We start from the raw sequence: 17580 nt of genomic DNA on the forward strand, positions 1-17580 counted from the left end.
CGGTGGAAAGCTGCACTTGGGCTGGGAGACTCACCTGGCTTCATTAATCTGTTTCTTCCCAGGAAAATGATTTCGTCAACACATGGGGGTTGGCATGAAGACAGGAGCTACTGAGAGCCGCATGTCTTCTGCTGTTCCTGACTGTTGTTCAAGTCAGAATCTGTGCCTACCTGAATGTCCCTGGGTCCCTGTGTCTGTGTGTGTCTAACAAAGGGCTTCTGCTCTGTATATACTGAACGGCACAGAAAGCATCACATGGGGAAGGAGTGGGATGCTCTACACAAATCTTCAACCGAGTTTTACCAAGAGTTAAACCACTGATTCCAACTGACCCACATAACAAGTAGTATTACAAACACCACTGCTCATCGAGACATAGTCACGTTGTCTTCAACACTTAAGGCTGCTCATTTAAAAGATTGCTTTGAGCCTATGTTTGCTGTTTTCAGTCAATGATTATCATAATGTGCACACAAACACATATGCACTTCTCTCTGGGTTTGAGGCATGGAAGAGTACATATTTTAAGATTACAGCTGTGCATTATTAGCTTAGGTTGCAAATCTCATTAAGTGGAAAATCCAAGGCAAGTTAGGTAGGTTGCTACATTGTTCTCTTGAAGTCAATTGTTACATTGTTCTCTTAAAGGCAGGTTAAACAAGCGGTTGAGTAGCAGTAGAATATCAGCCCTAAGCCTTACATGATCTCAAAGTCTATAACTGGCTATAAGGCCTTAGACCGTAAGGGAATATAATAACAACGTGTTGCCATATATACTAAGCAGTTTGCACTCTTCTCCCCTCATGCACACACACCTCATCTCAGCGCTCACTGAAGATCCCATTCTACACAGGACAGATACATACATGTAGGGCCCAGTGCAAAATGAAAATGTACAGCGCTCATCCAAAGAAACACATTAAGAATTCTAAGACAACCTCACAAAGATTAAGCTAAATGTAGGATCCGTATAAAGGCGCACCTCTATAAAAGTTTAGATTAGATGCTCGTGAAGCCAATCCTGTTCTAGGCTGTTCCCTAGTGTCTGAACTCTGGGTCTCTTCTAGGCCCTCACACCTTCCGTGTTCCTGATTCAGTACTGATCGCATGCCATTCACTGGATTTCTCTTCCTACCAGACTCTAAACACCAGGGGGAAAGGCTCCCATCTGTCTTGCTTTAGGGATGTCCTGGATGCCTGGCGTAGAGTGTAGCACATCAGGCATTCTATAAATATTTGTCAAACTGGGATTCACTGCACAAATAATTTGTTCAACAAATAAATGTTCCAGAGCTTCTGGTATGCCAGCCAGGATTCTCAACAATTTGATTATATCCATGAATCAAAGATTCCCAGAGACTTCCCATCCCACTCTAGTAAGAGAGACGCCAGACTTGTCTTCTGGCAGATTCTGGCAGAAGCAGACTCTGAGGCTAGGATTTGAATATGAGTGGATTGTTTGGGAAGGATAAGGGATGCCAACGGAGGGAGTGGAGAATGGGGACCTGTAATAGAAGCTAAGGAGAAGGTTGCCTCTGTTTTCAACGGAGCTGAACTCCAATGGAGGGCTCTAAGGATTGTGGTGGTTCATTTTATGTGCTCGCTTGTTGGGGTTAATGTCTGGGCAGCTGATAAAACCTTGTTTCTGATGCGTCTGTGAAGGTGTTCCTGGAAATGATCACCCTCGTCACCATTTGAGGGCAGGGTTCCATTCACTACAGAGAAACTAGCCAGCCAGCCCACCAAAGGAAGAATGGCTCACTCTTAACTTGAGCATTTGTCCTCTGCTCCTGGATGCTGGCACTCCTGTTTCCCAATAGCTCACACCCATTTTGTGTTACTGATTTGCTCTAATTTATAGTCTGGGAGCTAGGCAGGGGCATGAGGGAAGGGGCGGGGCAGGAGTATGGGAGAGCAAGATGATGAGCACAGGTGGCCGCACAAGAGTCTGGAAGAGTTTTAGCTCTACATTCTCCTCACAGCAGACAGACACACGGAAGGAGGCTGAAGTGTCTGGTAGAAGTTACCGATGAAACCACATTTTTAAAAATCTGGGTGTAATATATTAATTAATATATATTATATATCACATAATTAATTTATTATTACTTTTATTTTATGTGCATTGGTGTTTTGCCTGCATGCCTGCCTATGTGAGGGTATCAGATCGTGGAGTTACGGACGGTTGTGAGCTGCCATGTGGGTGAGGGAAATTGAACTAGGTCCTCTGGAAGAGCAGTCAGTGTTCTCAACTCTGAGACATCTCTTCAGCCCCCCATATTCTTTTTAAATTTTATTATTTTATATTCTGTTTGAAACAGTACTAAAGTAGCCCAGACTGGTGTAGAACTCTTTATGAAGTCTGATCTCTCTCTTGAATGCTGAAATTGCAAGCATGTACCACTACATGTGTCCTAGTCGTACTCTTTGTTTGATCTTCCGTTTTCGAAGACAGGTTTTCCTTGTGTAGCCACTGCCTCGATGGGGCCTGGGGTAGCAGGGGAAGGTTTAGGAGTGCCCAGCCTTTGAGGTAGCCAAGGCATTTAAAAATAAGCTAATGTGTGTGTGTCTTTCACTCTCGGATCTAAAGATAGTTCCTGGGTGGGTGTGGGGGTGCCATCCACCCGTAGCAAAACTAACCACCACACTGGCTGTCCTGGAACTTGCTTCGTAGACCAGGAAGACCTCAGATTCACAGAGATCCACCTGCCTCTGCCTCCTGAATGCTGCGATTAAATGCATGCACCACCACTGCCTGGCTAGCCATATTATTGTAATGAAGATCCATGTCTTTAATAGAAAGAATGCTATGCAGATTTTCTGTTTCTTATGTCAGCCTTTTTTTTTTTTTTTTTTTTAATGTGCATGTATGCTTTGCCTGCATGTCCATCTATGAACCGTGTGCTTTCTGGTGTGGAGGCCAGAAGAGGGCATCAGATATCCTGGGATTGGAGTTACACACAGCTGTGATCTGACATGTGGGTGCTGGGAATGAACTGAGGCCGGTGCTCTGAACTGCTGAGCCGTCTGCCAGCCAGCCCCTCTTGTGTCAGTATGGGGAAATTGTATTTTCCAGAGAACTGACCCATTCTGTCTGGACTGTTCCATTTCCAGTTATTCAAGATTATACTTGGGCTACTCAGCCACGGCACAGTATATCAGCAAATGGTGTTTTGTTTGGTTGTTTGTTTGTTTGGTTTTTTTCCCTGTTGGGGGTGGGAGCTATGAGCCTAGTTTCTACTTCTTTGTAGCAAGGCTGGGCCAGTTGTCTACGTGATGACAGGACACGGAAGGTGACTAAGATACAAGTAGCATCTCTGTGCTCGAGCTGACACCAGCTCCTTAGGAAGGGAGCAAGAACCTCATGTCCATTCGCCCGTGACTGCAGATGTTAATGTGCTGTGGTATGTGGCTGGGGTGGTGCTGACGTTTCCTGACAAGTTTTTAGTAGACCATTTTAGAGATAGATACCTCGACACCCTTGAAACACGGGCTAGTTTAGTTATCTTATGCTCTCTTCTTCAGGCACCGTGACCCCATCGAAACCCACACAGCTCGTTGAACCAATGGTAGGCTTATCTAGCTTCACAAATCTCTTTCCTGGAAATATCCGTTTGAGACTAAGAGCTATATGGACTGGACTCTTGAATGGGCCCACTATAAAAAGTGATGCAGCTCTCGGTGACCAAGGCAGAGCAGCAGAGAAAAGCATGAAGAAATCAGAAAGCAGAATGCAGCAGGTGACACAAAGCATGCCCGTTCGTTCGTTCGTTCGTTCGTTCATTCATTCATTCATTCATTCATTCATTCATTCATTCACCTTATGTCCCAGTATCAGCCCCCACCCCCTCACCCAGCTCCTCCTCCATTCCTCCCTCTCCTTCTCCTTTGAGAAGGAGGAATCCTCTCTGTGTATCACACCCCGCCCACACACACCCATGCATCGAGTCTCTGCAGGGGTAGGTGCATCCTCTCCCTGAGGCCAGACAAGGCAGCCCAGTTAGGGGAACGGGATCCACAGGCAAGCAGACAGGCAGCAGAGTCAGCGAAAGCATCCTGCTTCAGTTGTTGGGGGACCTGCATGAAGACCAAGTTCAAGTTTTGCTACATGTGTGGAGGGGGCCTAGGTCTAGCCTGTGCTCAATCTTTGGTTGGCGGTTCGGTCTCTGGGGACCTCCAGGGCTCCAGCTTAGTTGACCTTCTTGGATTTTTTTTGTGGGGTCCCTATCCCCTCTGGATCTCTCAGTCCTTCCCCCAATTCTTCCTTCCATAAGATTTCCTGAGCTCTGCCTAATGTTTGGCTGTGGGTCTCTGCATCTCCATTGGTTGCTGTGTGGATCCTCTCAGAGGACAGTTATGCTAGTCTTCTGTCTGTAAGCATAACAGAGCAGTATCTTTAGTAGTGTCAGGGACTGGTTCTTGCCCATGGGATGGGTCTCAGGTTGGGCAGTCATTGGTTGGCCATTCCTTCAGTCTCTGCTCTATCCTTTCCACACCTCTTGTAGGCAGGACACATTTTGGGTCGAAGGCTTTGTGGGTGGGTTGCTGTCCTTGTCCCTCCACTGGGAGTCCTGCCTGGCTACGGGAAGTGGCCACTTCAGGATCCATATTCCCCACTGCTAGGAGTCTCAGGTAAAGTCACTCTGAGGCCTCTCCCATCCCAGGTCTTTGGCAAGTCCTAGGGCTTGCCCTCACCCCCCCCCCCACCAACCCGCTTCCATTTCTGTTCCGCCCCTGCTCTCCCTACACCTGCTCCCCAGTCCCCTCACTACTCCATGCCCTGCTCTCCTCCCCAAGCCTTTTGAAGGCCACCTCAACTCTGCTTTTCTCCTCGGAGGGGCAAGAGAAACCTCTGCATGTCTTTCCTCTCAGCTACCCCTAGGTGGTGCTGTTTGTATCTGTTAGAGACTACCATCACACACAGTAGGATAATGGTAAACCCAATCCGCCTTTCTTCCTTTGAACGTTTTTCCCCTCATATACTTTATCACAGTAGTGGGGAGCTGACTAACACACATGGTAAGCATGGCGCCCTATGAGAGGTCATGCGAATCGCATCCCTGTTCACGCATGCGCATTGGAGATACCAAGACTGAGCAGCCCAGTAAAGAAAGTCACAAGGACACACAGCCACCCAAATCTCAGTGCGGAGACTTGAACAAGTAGTGTGGGACCCTAAGGAGTCCCTCCTCTCTCAAAAGGAGCCAGGACTGAATAGCGTGATGCTGGCGTGTGGCTGGTCTGTCCCTCTCCACTCCTCATCAAATGCCCAAACTACTCCATTAGTGCCGTGAGGGCGGTAAGGTAAAATCACTGTGTCAACATTTGACATGGAAATGTCTATGATCTGGTGTCTAACAATGATCAGAAAGACACAGGGTGGACAGTGTGGTTTTATGTTGCCCACGAAGTGGTGCGCAGTGCAAGTCTGCTTAGGACTCCACAGTTTACTAACACCTGACATTTTTGTGGTTTGGGGGTGTGGATCTTTTTTTCTTTATGGCCAGGGTTAGTGGTGATAGTGGATATCATGGAACAAAATGGAGGCATTAGAAGGAATTCTGTGTAAGGAAAGAGACACCACTTGGAATCTGAGGCCAAAATTGGCATGAGAGCACCATTTGAGCCCACCTAACAGATAACCAAGATGTTTAGACCAGGAGTGTTTTAAACTCGAGACCAGTCTGAGGTGACTCACTGGGCTAAGGTGCTTGCTGCCAAGCCTGACAGCCTTAGTTCAGTCTCCAGGACCCTCATGGTGGAAGGAGAGAACTGACTTCCTCAGATTGGTCCTATGACTTCCACGTGAGTTTATTGACTCTGTGTGGGTTCTAGGAAAAGAACCCAAATCCTCTGCAAGAGCAGCCAGTGCCCTTAAGTGCTGAGCCATTTTCCCCCAGCCCCTGGAATTAATTTTAAATTAACTCATTACTATGCATACACTTTTACCACCATCACAGAGTAAGTGGAGGTTCCAAATGTGTGTTCAGAGCCAAGGCTTCGCTACAGTTATGTGTTGTAACTCACACAGAAACAAACACTGTTACTTTCTTTACGTGTCTGGTTAGTTTGAATGGTGTACATTCAGAACTTGGTATCATGCTTGCCTAGATGCACTGCTGCCCAAATCTCCAAGATTCCTACGCTCATTTGCATAGTCCACAGGTAAAACGGTTGAGTTCTAAGCAGTCTGATTTACACCTTGAAGCCCAGAAGGTCCCCTTCACTCACAAAACCTTTGACCCAAAATGTGTCCTACCCATAAGTGCAGGGACAGAGATGGAGCAGAGACCGAGAGAAAGGCCAACCAATGACCGGCCCAACTTGAGGCCCATCCCACGGGCAAGAACCAATCCCTGACACTATTAATGATACTGTTATACTTGTTGACAAATGCCTAGCTTAACAGTCCTCTGAGGGGCTCCACGCCGCAGCTGACCAAAACAGATGCATAGACCACAGCCAAACATTAGGCAGAGCTCAGGGAGTCTTATAGAAGGAACAGTTGGGGGAAGGATTGAGGGAACTGGAGGGGATAGAGACTCCACAGAAAGACCAAGAGAGTCAACTAACCTGGAGCCTTGGGGTCTCCCAGAGATTAAACTATGAACCAAAGCGCGAGCACAGGCTGGACCTAGGTCCCCTGCACATATGTAGCAGTTCAGAGTCTTCATGTGGATCCTCTAACAACTGGAGCAGAGCTGTCCCTGACTCTGTTACCTGCCTGTGGATCCTGTTACCCTAATTGGGATGCCTCGTCTGGCCTCGGTGCTGATATAGAACTTAAGTTGTGACGCTTGCAGCTTCAAGCAGTGGCCCAGGAACAAGTACAGCAGCTTCTGACACCAAAGGAAATTCCAGAAGACTATGCCACATCCATGGCACGAGTCAGTCAGCCCAAGACAATCTCCACAGCAGTCTCTGTGTCCTTTGCAGTTAACTGTGCCTTTGGGACCCATTCCTGGCTAAGCTAAAGTCTGCCAAGCTGAGTGTAGGGTAAGGGTGATGATTTGGGACACTTGTTTATCCTTTCTGCCTTGAACACAGATGTAATGGGTAGTATGGTGGCAGTCATCTTAAAATTGAAGGGAAGATCAAGAAAATAGATCTTATCTCCTAATGTAATTGAGCTGCTGAATTAGAACCATCTACCTTTGACCCTTGTTATATCATCTAATAATTCCCTGCTGGTTTATACTAGATTGTTTTTAAAAAGATCTTATTTTATCTATGTGTGTGTACATGTGTGCACATATGTGAGAGAGTGTTGGTACCTGCAGAGGCCAGAGGCACCGATCCCCTTGGAACAGAAGTTACAGGGCCTTGTGCACCCAGGCAAGCATAATACCAACCCAGCCACACCCCACTTGCACACTTATAGTGTAATCTGACTTCAGTTACACTTTCTGTGTAATACATCATTGCTGTCATGAAGATTTTGTGTGTCATGACTGTTAAATAATACATTGTTGTTATTTTTTTAAAGATTTATTTATTTATTTTATGTATGTGTGTACACTGTCGCTGTCTTCAGACACACCAGAAGAGAGCATCAGATCCCATTACAGATGGTTGTGAGCCACCATGTGATTGTTGGGTATTGAACTCAGGACCTCTGGAAGAGCAGTCAGTGCTCTTAACCCCTAAGCCATATCTCCAGCCCCCTTGTTGCTATTTCAATTGACCAATTTTTAAAATTAGCAAAGTGATAGGTTTCGTTACGGTATGTTCACGCATACATGTCCTCATACCTTCGTTTTACCCATCATCCACCCTCTGCTTCCCTCCTCTGTACTGCTTTTCTTGGTCCTGTCAGTTATTAGAAGGGCGGGTCTTGAAGAGCCTGTTTATTGCAGCACCACAGCCTGGACTACTGGTTACAAAAGTAAAGGTGTTCCCATGGAGATCTCATCTCATGGAGAGCACATCTCCTGGGGCACTCCCACCACTCTGGGATTCAGAGATCCGCCCCCAAAGCTGCTCCAACTAGCCTGCTCCAACTAGCCTCTCTGGGAGATGGGGGAGGAGGGAATCGGCTTGCTGCAACCTACCACTAATTTGGTAAGTGCGGTGGACACTGTTTCACAGCTCCAGCAGGACTGGCACCATGCAGCTGAACAGCATTGAGAACACAGAGCTGGTGACTGTCCCACATTAGCCACTGCACCCACCAAGCCACCTGGGGCAACAAATGCTTATCATCATCGTTGTCGTTGTCGTCGTTGTCCTGTCTGGGGGTTTAAAAATTTTTTTCCTAATTAATTTGTTAGGTTACATACAATGTAATAGATTCCCCTGTGGCATTTCCATACGTCTGTGTGAACTAAAATTCCCAGGAAAAAAGTTGGGGCTTGCACTGAACCCTCTGCAAAAGCGATTGATTGATTGATTAGAATGTCATTCACTGAGGAGACTGGAATATTGCAAGTTTAGAGCCTAATTATCCTGGGCATATTCAGTATCCTTAATAGGCATTTATTGTCCTCCTCTCTGTACGTGACCTAGCAGTTTTGTGATATTAGGCAAATCCTTTGGAATGTGCCAAGCACTCGTTTCTAACCAGCCCCAGAGCTAAAACTGCCATCAGAGAGCACCTGAGGCCAGAGCAGAACTTTTCGTGCTTTACCTTAACCCGCCTACCTGATGTTCCCATCTGTGTATTTGGCAAGCTCCTTGATTTACGACTTTCTTTGTTCTGTTGCTATTAGAAGCTCACGAAACTGCTGGCATGCTGGGGCATGGAATTTGGTGTCTAGAGGTTCTAATCGGAATGTTCTCTATAGGGTCAAAGGCTTGAACACTTGGTTCCCAGTTGGTAGCTATGTTCAAGGGAAGTCTGGGAGGTGCAGTCTAATGGGAGTATGTCCCTGGAGGTGACCTACGGAATGGTAAAGACTGCCCACCAGTTCCAGTTCCATTTCTTCTCTGTGTTTGTGGTAAAGAATGTGTCCTCTCAGCTTCCTGCTCTGGCCGCCATGTTGCTTCCTCATATCATAGACTCTGACGCCTTGGCAACAGTAGCCAAAGGAAACTCTTCCTTAAGGTGCCTGGTTGGAGTGTTTTACCGCAGTAACAGAAAAGTAACTGACAAATGTGGAGAGGGTGTGGGCAAAATGAAACCTCAGTCACCGTTGGTGGAGCTGGGAACAGGCCCTGCCGCTCCGGAAGTCAGTGTGCCTAGCCATGCTATTCCTGAGCATGCGCCCAAAGGCCTCAACGCCCAACTCTGCAGGGGTTTCCTCCGTGTTTGGTGCTGATCTGTTTTTACAATAGTTAGAAAATAGAAACGTGAATTTTCTCCAACTGATAAACGGATAGTGAACATGTCCGTACACTGTGTAAAAGTAAAATCAACTGTAAAGAAAAAAAAATCATGAACTTTGTAGGTAAATGAATGGAACTAGAAAAGATAAGGTCGAGTGGGGTAACCCAGACCCAGAAAGTCAAACTTTGCATGTTCTCTCTCAGCTGAGGTTCCTGGCTCCACATCTTCAAATGTGAGTATAAAGCTTGGAGTAACTGCAGAAATTAGGGAAGAGGAACCATGGGGGAAGCCAAGGGGACGGAGTGGGGAGCCATAGAAGCGGGAATAATGATTTGTGATTTGCAGGGTGTCTTGGCGTTCCTGTCGCTGTGGTAAACATCACCGTCAAAAGCAAGTTGGGGAGGAAACGGTTTATACATGTTACACTTCAATAACAGCCCATCACTAAGGGAAAAGCGTTTGTTTACAGGTTCCTCTGGGGAGAGGTGCCTGGGCTTGCAGTCCTGCCCCAGCACCGGGCTTCCCAGGCAGCCAGATTTCTCGGGGCTGAAAGTCAGGTCTCTAACGGCCTAAGGACAATTCTGTGAAGCAAGTTCTCTCCTTCCACTGGGGTGGCCAGGCTTACACAAGTACTTATTTCACCCCGAGCCATCTCATCAACTCTACAGCATGAGCCTCACACAGAAAGCTTTTATATGGTACACCTGAGGGAATTTTGGGAGATGTAAATTAAAGGCTCAACTTACTCTGTTGCATGGGGATTCGCTTACTTCCTGAGCATTTGTTATAAAGATGATTCCTTTTCTCGCTGAATTGTCTTAGATCCAGTGTTAGAATGTAAAGGACTATTTCTGGACTCTAAATCCTAACTCTTAAGTAGCCTGCCCACCCTTATGCAGGTACTGCTGAAAGCTGCCCCCGTGTTAGTGAGGTGTAGAGAGACAGTCCTGCCCTGCTCTTTGGCTGTCAAATGACTGAAGCACTGATTTACCAAGGGATTGGGAATTCCTCAGAAATCTCACCCCGGGAGAAAGAAAAGGCTAAAACCGACTGCCAGGTAAGGGTGAGGTAGGTTAGGGAGGAGGTGGACGGTAGCTGGTGGGTGGGAACTTGTCCCCTGGAGGCCAGACAATGAGTGGGTAGGACCACACCTTGATCAGAACTGCTTAGTTAGGACAAAATGGACTTTACTAACCTAACAGAACCTCAGTTTCCCCCAATCTAAGAGCCAAGAGTGTCATCAGAGTATTGACAGCAGACTTCTCCCCATCTTGCCATAATCCTCTTACCACTGATGTATTTGAAAAGTGTCTCAGTTTATGGCTTTCTTTGTTCTGTTACTATAAAGAGTTCATGAAATTGCCACTCCACTGGAACATGGTATTTGGGGAGACCTGAATGTTCTTTGGTCATGGTTTAATTTTAGCCCTAGAATAAATCATGTCCTGTGTCTGCTCCTCACTCCCAATCCCCTAGGGTAGTCCAGTCCATTGTGCACCAAGCAGGGCTGGAAGAAGGGGAGCTTTACTGAGCACTGAATGGTGCTATGCAGGATCTCGGTTGACAATGATTTCATAGGCAGTAAATACACCCGGATACAGCCTCAGAGAACTGGTTCATTTATTGGGGGAAAGAAAGGGGAACTTAGGCCCCTGGGGAAGTGGCTACGGTCCCTGGGGCAAAGTTTGGGTGGCTGTGTACAAGTGGTCATGGCAGGGGTGTTGGAAGATACTTCATCTGTGTACTCAGGGGCTGTAGGGTGTGTGTGTGGATCTATACAAGACCAAGCGAGGCCTAATAACTGTCAGGGTAGTAAATTCTTTCTAAGGTTGATGGTGGGGCAGCCAGCTTCATGGCGCCAAGTTGAGGGCAGGGGGAGTCAACTCTGGCAGTCCTCATCTGAGGTATCTATCTCTGGCTGTAATTCCCTTGACCCTTCCTTTATAATCTGGGCCATTACAGTCCCACAAGACATGCTTCTTGTGTTAACAATAGTGATCATGTGGGATTTATAGCTCAACCTGGGGAATGTATCTGAAAATTTTAAAGTCTTTTAATTTAGCATTACAGGGTTTTGTTCTACTTCTTCAGGAGTTCAGATTTATTCCTACGTATGGGATGTTAATAAGTGACCATCTTAGATGGAATTGTCATATCCCAGGTTTGGGCCAGTGTGGTGGCATCTGACTTAGTGACAGAACTACCCCTGCTCCAGAGGCATGCATGTTACAGGCGTAGATTTGACTCTACACCATGTTCTTGTGTCCCAGAGCAAAGAACTGGACCATGGGTTTTTTGTTTTTGGTTTGTTTGTTTGTTTTAATTTTATTTATATGACTACCCTGTAGCTGTCTTCAGACACACCAGAAGAGGGCATTGGATCTCATTACAGATGGCTACGAGCCACCATGTGGCTGCTGGGAATTGAATTCAGGACCTCAGGAAGATAAGTCAGTGATCTTAACCTCTAAGCCATCTCTCCAGCCCTGGACCATGGATTCTTATTTAGAAACAGAAAGAGACAGTTCATTAAGAAAGGGAAAATGATTCACATAATGAGAGTGGGCTTGTCAAGATAGAGCAAAGCATGTGCTAGGCCGTGAGCCCTTACCGGCCACCTGGGCAGTACCCATCTGTCACACATTTGTATTTTATGAGCTTTTCTTGTACATGCTTCATTTGTTTTATGAAGCCCAGCTAGGAAGGAACCTCCAGTCTTATCTGTCAAGTGGCTTCTTTTACCTATCAACTCTGGTGTGGCCTTTTTCAGCTTACTTGCCAGTCACTGGTAGCTGGGCCCACCAGGGAGCCAGTTCTGCCTCTTGGGGAAGCTTCCCTACCCCAGGAGAGAGACTAGAATAGTTCAGCCACGGTATAAGGGAAAGCAGGAAGGGTTATACTAGGGCCCTGGAGAACCCACTCACCTCTGTTGCTCTACTCCATATGATGTGGAAACATCTCTCTGAAGTCCTCCAGGAAGCATGAATTCAGAGACAATGAGGTAGAAGCGAATGCCCTTAGAAGTCACTGACGCCCATTCTACAATCCTTCCCATGGATCCAGCAGTCCTGTGCTCAGGATGTGTTTGGATGGGGGTTCTCCTGACTTCAAATGTACTGTTTTGAAAACAGAGACACTTTTTTTTTTTTAAATCCAGTCTTCTGTTTCCTCCATTCTTGTATGCTAACCTACTGATTAGGTATAGAATAAGTCAGAAGGGTCAGAGAGATTCAGAGTTATCTCTAGGGGGCTAGAGAGATGGCTCAACATCTCTAGAAAACTCAAGGTCAGGAGGGTGTGTTGAAGATTAATCTGGGGATTGTAGGGCACCCACACCCATCCACCCTTTAGATGCTTCATCCAGAGGTTCTCCTCACACAGGAGTGATAGGTGGTGGGGCCTGAGAACATGTATGTCTCACAGGGTCCAGTGATGGTGATACTGACCTGTGACCATGCTTTAAAGAATACTGACTAATAGAGCTTTAAAGTCCCTCCTCCAACAAGGTTTCTTGAGCTGTCCCTGGAGTGAGGTACCTTTCTCAGTCCTACTCACATTGTTTAGACAATTAAGGCGATTCTCATTTTCTTCCTGGTTACATCACAGATGAAACAAGAGCACAGGCACCAACTGTGTGGCTCAAGGCCCAGCTCCGTCATGGCTATCCTCTTCCCTCTTGTTTCCTGAGTAGAAAGGGCTACTGTGTGAGATGCAGAATAGGTCTTCCCTCTCTGTTTCTAAACAAAACGGTACAAGCTCAAATGAATCCCTTTTCTCTGTACCTCAGAATTCTCATGGAAAAAATCATGACGAAAAGCTTGATTTCTACTCAATACCCACCCTTCCCCAACACCACCACCAAAAGAATCTGTGAGTTCAGAAACTACATGTGGTTATCATTCTAGTTGGGTCATAGCCTAGTCTAGAATGTGCATTCTAGAGTCCACCTTGGCCACCTCTCTCACATATGCACGTGTTCATGCTATTGTGGTTTGACGTAGGATTGACTGGACCATTAAGATTCTGCCCATATGGATGGATTAATGTCACTGAGGAAAGAGTAGATCAGTTATTGCCGACTGGGCATGTCATAATGATGGGTGCCTCCTTCTCTCACTCTTGCCACCTCTTGCCCTTACTGTCTATCATGGGATGGTCAGTATGAATACCATTGGCAGATGAAGGTAGCATGTTCTTGAATTTCCCAGCATCCAGATTTACAAGCCAATTAAGTTCTTAATGAATTATTCTGTTCTTAATAAGTTATTCACTCTCAGGCATTCTCTTAAAACATCAGAAAACAACAACAACAACAACAACAACTACGACAACAATACCCCCAAAACAAAAGGCACACGGCCTACAGACCACACACCAGCTGTTCTGCTGGTCTAGTCTGTAAGAACTACTAGAGTGATTTATTTTCTGCAATACCCTTTCTCACCTTATCTATGGAATGGTTTCTGCTTTGGGAGTTCTAGTCTTCCCCAAGATCTCCTTAACCAATTTCCCCCTCCCAAGCCAGACCAGCATCTGTCCCTCTATCCCTGGCTCCAATAGTTTTTCATTTGTTTGTTTGCTTGCTTGTTTTTAAACAATACTAATGATTGAATTGAATTCCTTAGTGTGTTGAGAGACCATTTAGCACTGTATCCCAGATGTTCTGAATCAGACCTGGCTATTAAAAGTTTTATGGTATTGACTCTGGGTGTTTGGAAAAGCCACATGGAAACCTATTTTATATACACATACACTTTCATAAAAAGATTTAATTGGAGTTACCCTATACAAGCTCCTCCCACAAACCAGAGGTTGTCTAAAAGCCCAGTGCCAGGTGTGGAACACCTCCCCTTTAGCTATTGGTAGGAGTCAGGGTCTCCTAAGAGATCCCCAAAACAATTCAGGTAGTTACTGCTGCTGTTGGTATGAGTTGGATGGTGAGACCCTGTGGCTGACGACACCATACACTTTGGTCATAAGTCATGGGAAAATCCAGCTGGTACTGACCCGGAAGCTCCTTCCCTAATGGCTAGCCCTGCCAGTGCTGGACGATGATGCGCAGGCTCCTAGTGAGGAGAGTCATAATAGTCGTTTGCAGCTGTGAAGCCTGTGAGCATAATGACTGTATGTAGGCTTAGATGTTTAAAAACCTACTTTCAATAAAGGTTCTCAGATGCTTCACCCCCTCCTCCTAGCCCACTGTCCAAAGGAAGGGGGGAGGAGATGGTAAATAGGAAGGGATGTGGCCCTGTTCAGAAGTAGTTCCTTGGAGCAATTCCAATCTTCGTTTTTCAGGATATTAGCAGTCCAGTTCAGTAGTGTCCGGATACCAAACACTAATCAGCAGCTGCTGCAGCACAATCCAGCAGAAACTGCCAGGCCTCCCTCCACAGAATTGGCTTGAGTTGGTGGGGGAGTGACTGGGGCCAGCTGGGATGCCAGGAGACGTTCTCTGCCATGCTGCTCTCCACAAAGCAGAGATCAGCAAGATGAAGGCTTGAGGCCAATGAAGCGTTGCAAAGCTGGCCATGTAATCACAGTCACTGTCTGTTGAGTCTTATTTATCCTCTCTCCAAACATCACGCGTCCTCCCATGGGTCTTGCCTCACCATCAGCAAAACGACACATGAATCTGTCTTAACACAACACCACATAAGTCTGTCTTAGCAAAAACACTGTGTGAGTCTGTATCACATGACATTTCCAGAAACTTCCACTTCACTGCTGTGACAAGATATGCCTGAGGATGGCATGGAGCCATTGGATGTTATGGGGAATAATCAGTCACTCTCTGCTCCACAAGAGGAAATGCGTGCCTGGTACTGTAAATCAGGCCGAAAACCCGTGCTAGGAGAGCTCACGGCCCCAGGGGTCACCGTCTGCTGTTTTTCTGTCACAGAACTTTCTCTACACCTCAGCTTATCTGCTCCCTTTTCCTGACTTACGACACATATCTCTAATACAGTAGATACGTTGTAAGATGAGATAGAAGATTATGATGGCTTCTCCTCCTGGATCCAAGACGAACAAAGATTCAGTGACTCTGTCTTCCTCTGTCTTCAGAAGAGGACCTGAGGTGCAGGATATGATCAGTCAATCTTAGCTCTGGTTATTCTGGGGTCATGATGAGTTCTCAGGAGTGTCAAACTCTTCATTTGTACTTGAGGTAGAATGGGAAGCTTTTATCAGAATCACCTGGGTACTTGTTAAAAATGAGGATTTCTTGTGACCATGTGGATTTCCCCCTCACCTAAGACCTCTCAGATCCTGTGAGGCTTCAGGTCCTGCATGTGCTGCTCTTGCTTCTGGGTGACATGCGAAGCGGAGTAAAGAAGGAAAACTGTATGGTGGACTGGGTGGTGTCTGAGCTTGGATCTGCATAGGCGTTCAACTGGGTTCAGGACAATCTGAGCAAAGCTTTCCCAAAGGAGTCTGGTGAGCCTTCCAGAGTAAAATGGGATAAAGGGCACAAAGAGAGGCCTCTGTTCGTCTCTCATAGGCTGGGAGGGCTCTGATGGACCACGGCCCCTCCCTGCTCGGAAGCCTTTAGAGTCAGAGCACAGCACAGTCAGAATCACTCTCAGACCCTCGTACGCACGCCATTTGAGTTCCCTCCCCTGGCTCTCCACCTGTAACCAGTGCCTTGCTCCTGCTCCTGCTCCTCTAGTTATTATCAACTTGCACATCAGATTCCATGAGAAGAGAATGAATGGACAGAGATGGTGTAGTTGAGGAAACAGAATTATAGAAAGCACTTTATACATACAATTTATTCCTCCTGTTTTATCTATACCTGGACACTGATCTGTCTTTTTAGACTATTTGAATGTATACTGCTAATGTCAAATGCTGGGGAGTATAAGACAAATGGCATGAATGAATGAACAAATGAATGAAATTATCTATGGATGATGAATCAATGAATGGACAGGTACAGATCCTTCACCTGAGAAAAGAAAGAAGTCCTACCAATCAGGGGCAACAAGGATCTTCTTTCCAAACCTGAATCTGAACCACAAGAAGGGAAATTGCCCTCCCTACCCTTTCCCTGTCCCTCCCGCCCCCCCGGCCCTCACCAACCCATTGTCTGCTCAGCGATATGCAGGGTTCAAGGCTTTGAAAATATGGGACCCTCCATTTTGCCTTTGTCAAAGTCTCTTATTGCTACGTTTTTTCAGAGGGTCTATTTTTCTTTAGTTTTCTCTTTGAAAAATTCCAACCTAAAGAGACAGAGACAAGCAGCTATTTGTGAGTTCAAGACCAGCCTGGTTTATCTACTGAATTCCACAACATCCAGGGATACATAAAGAAAGAAACAACAACCAAAAAATTAAAAGGAGGAAGAGGGGATGGTGGAAAGGAGGAGGGGGAAGAAAGAGAGAGGAAGGAGAAAGGAAGAAAAGAGAGAAATTTTCGCCTACTCCCAGGCTGCTCTTGGAGAAGAACCCGTCTCCACATTTCAGTGGAGTAAACTGTGCACTTCATATTGCTTGCTTCTGTATGGCACGTACAGATCACAAACCTGTATCCATCAGCCTCCATGGACAAGGACAAGGCCGTGAAGCCGAACCCAAAGTGGGTGTGTAAGCGGGGGTGCCGAGCAAACCGTATCTGGTTGGAGCCATCACAACAGCTGCCATTCTCCTTCAAAACTGAGAGCCAGAGCATGACACGGTGGGCCACTGTGAACCTGGACGGTGCTCTCCCCAGAGAAGGGCAGGGAAGACGTGGGCCTGGGCATTCAGATGCATAAATGAAATTGTCAGAGAAACCTGGCTGTGGAGGCTTGACCAAGCTGTGTAGGCGGGTTCTCTTAATTAATCAAATGTATTTATTTATGATCACTGCACTTCTGTGCTCTTTTGTTTATTTTAATTGAAAATAGATTTTTTTCATCTCCTATAACTCACCAGAAAGATGGGCAGAGGAGGGCTTGAGGCTACGCTATTTAGCGGACCTGTAGAGATTAGATGACACCATATGTGCAAAGCCATAGACAGGACTCGTCCTCCATCCTTAAAAGCCAGCGGCAGCAGTTGGCGTACCTTCCTCTAGCCCCAGCCTCCTCAAGTCCACAGGCGCTTTCTCTTCACACAGGAAACAGCCTGCAAGTCAGAAAGGTGCAGCACGGCTGTTTCCAGGTTCTCAGTTTCAGTCTTGGTACAATCTGGCTGGTTTCCTGAGGAACGCATGACAAAGCTGATTGCTGCTTCACAGGGGGAAGATGGAAGAGGAAATGGGATGCGTAATTTGTCAACGTAAAGGCTTTCAAATGTCAGTGTCTGAGCATCATCGCAGAGCTGCTCCTTCAGGGC

This window comes from Rattus rattus, chromosome 5 (genome assembly GCF_011064425.1).
Source record: "Rattus rattus isolate New Zealand chromosome 5, Rrattus_CSIRO_v1, whole genome shotgun sequence".
Lineage (NCBI taxonomy): Eukaryota > Metazoa > Chordata > Mammalia > Rodentia > Muridae > Rattus > Rattus rattus.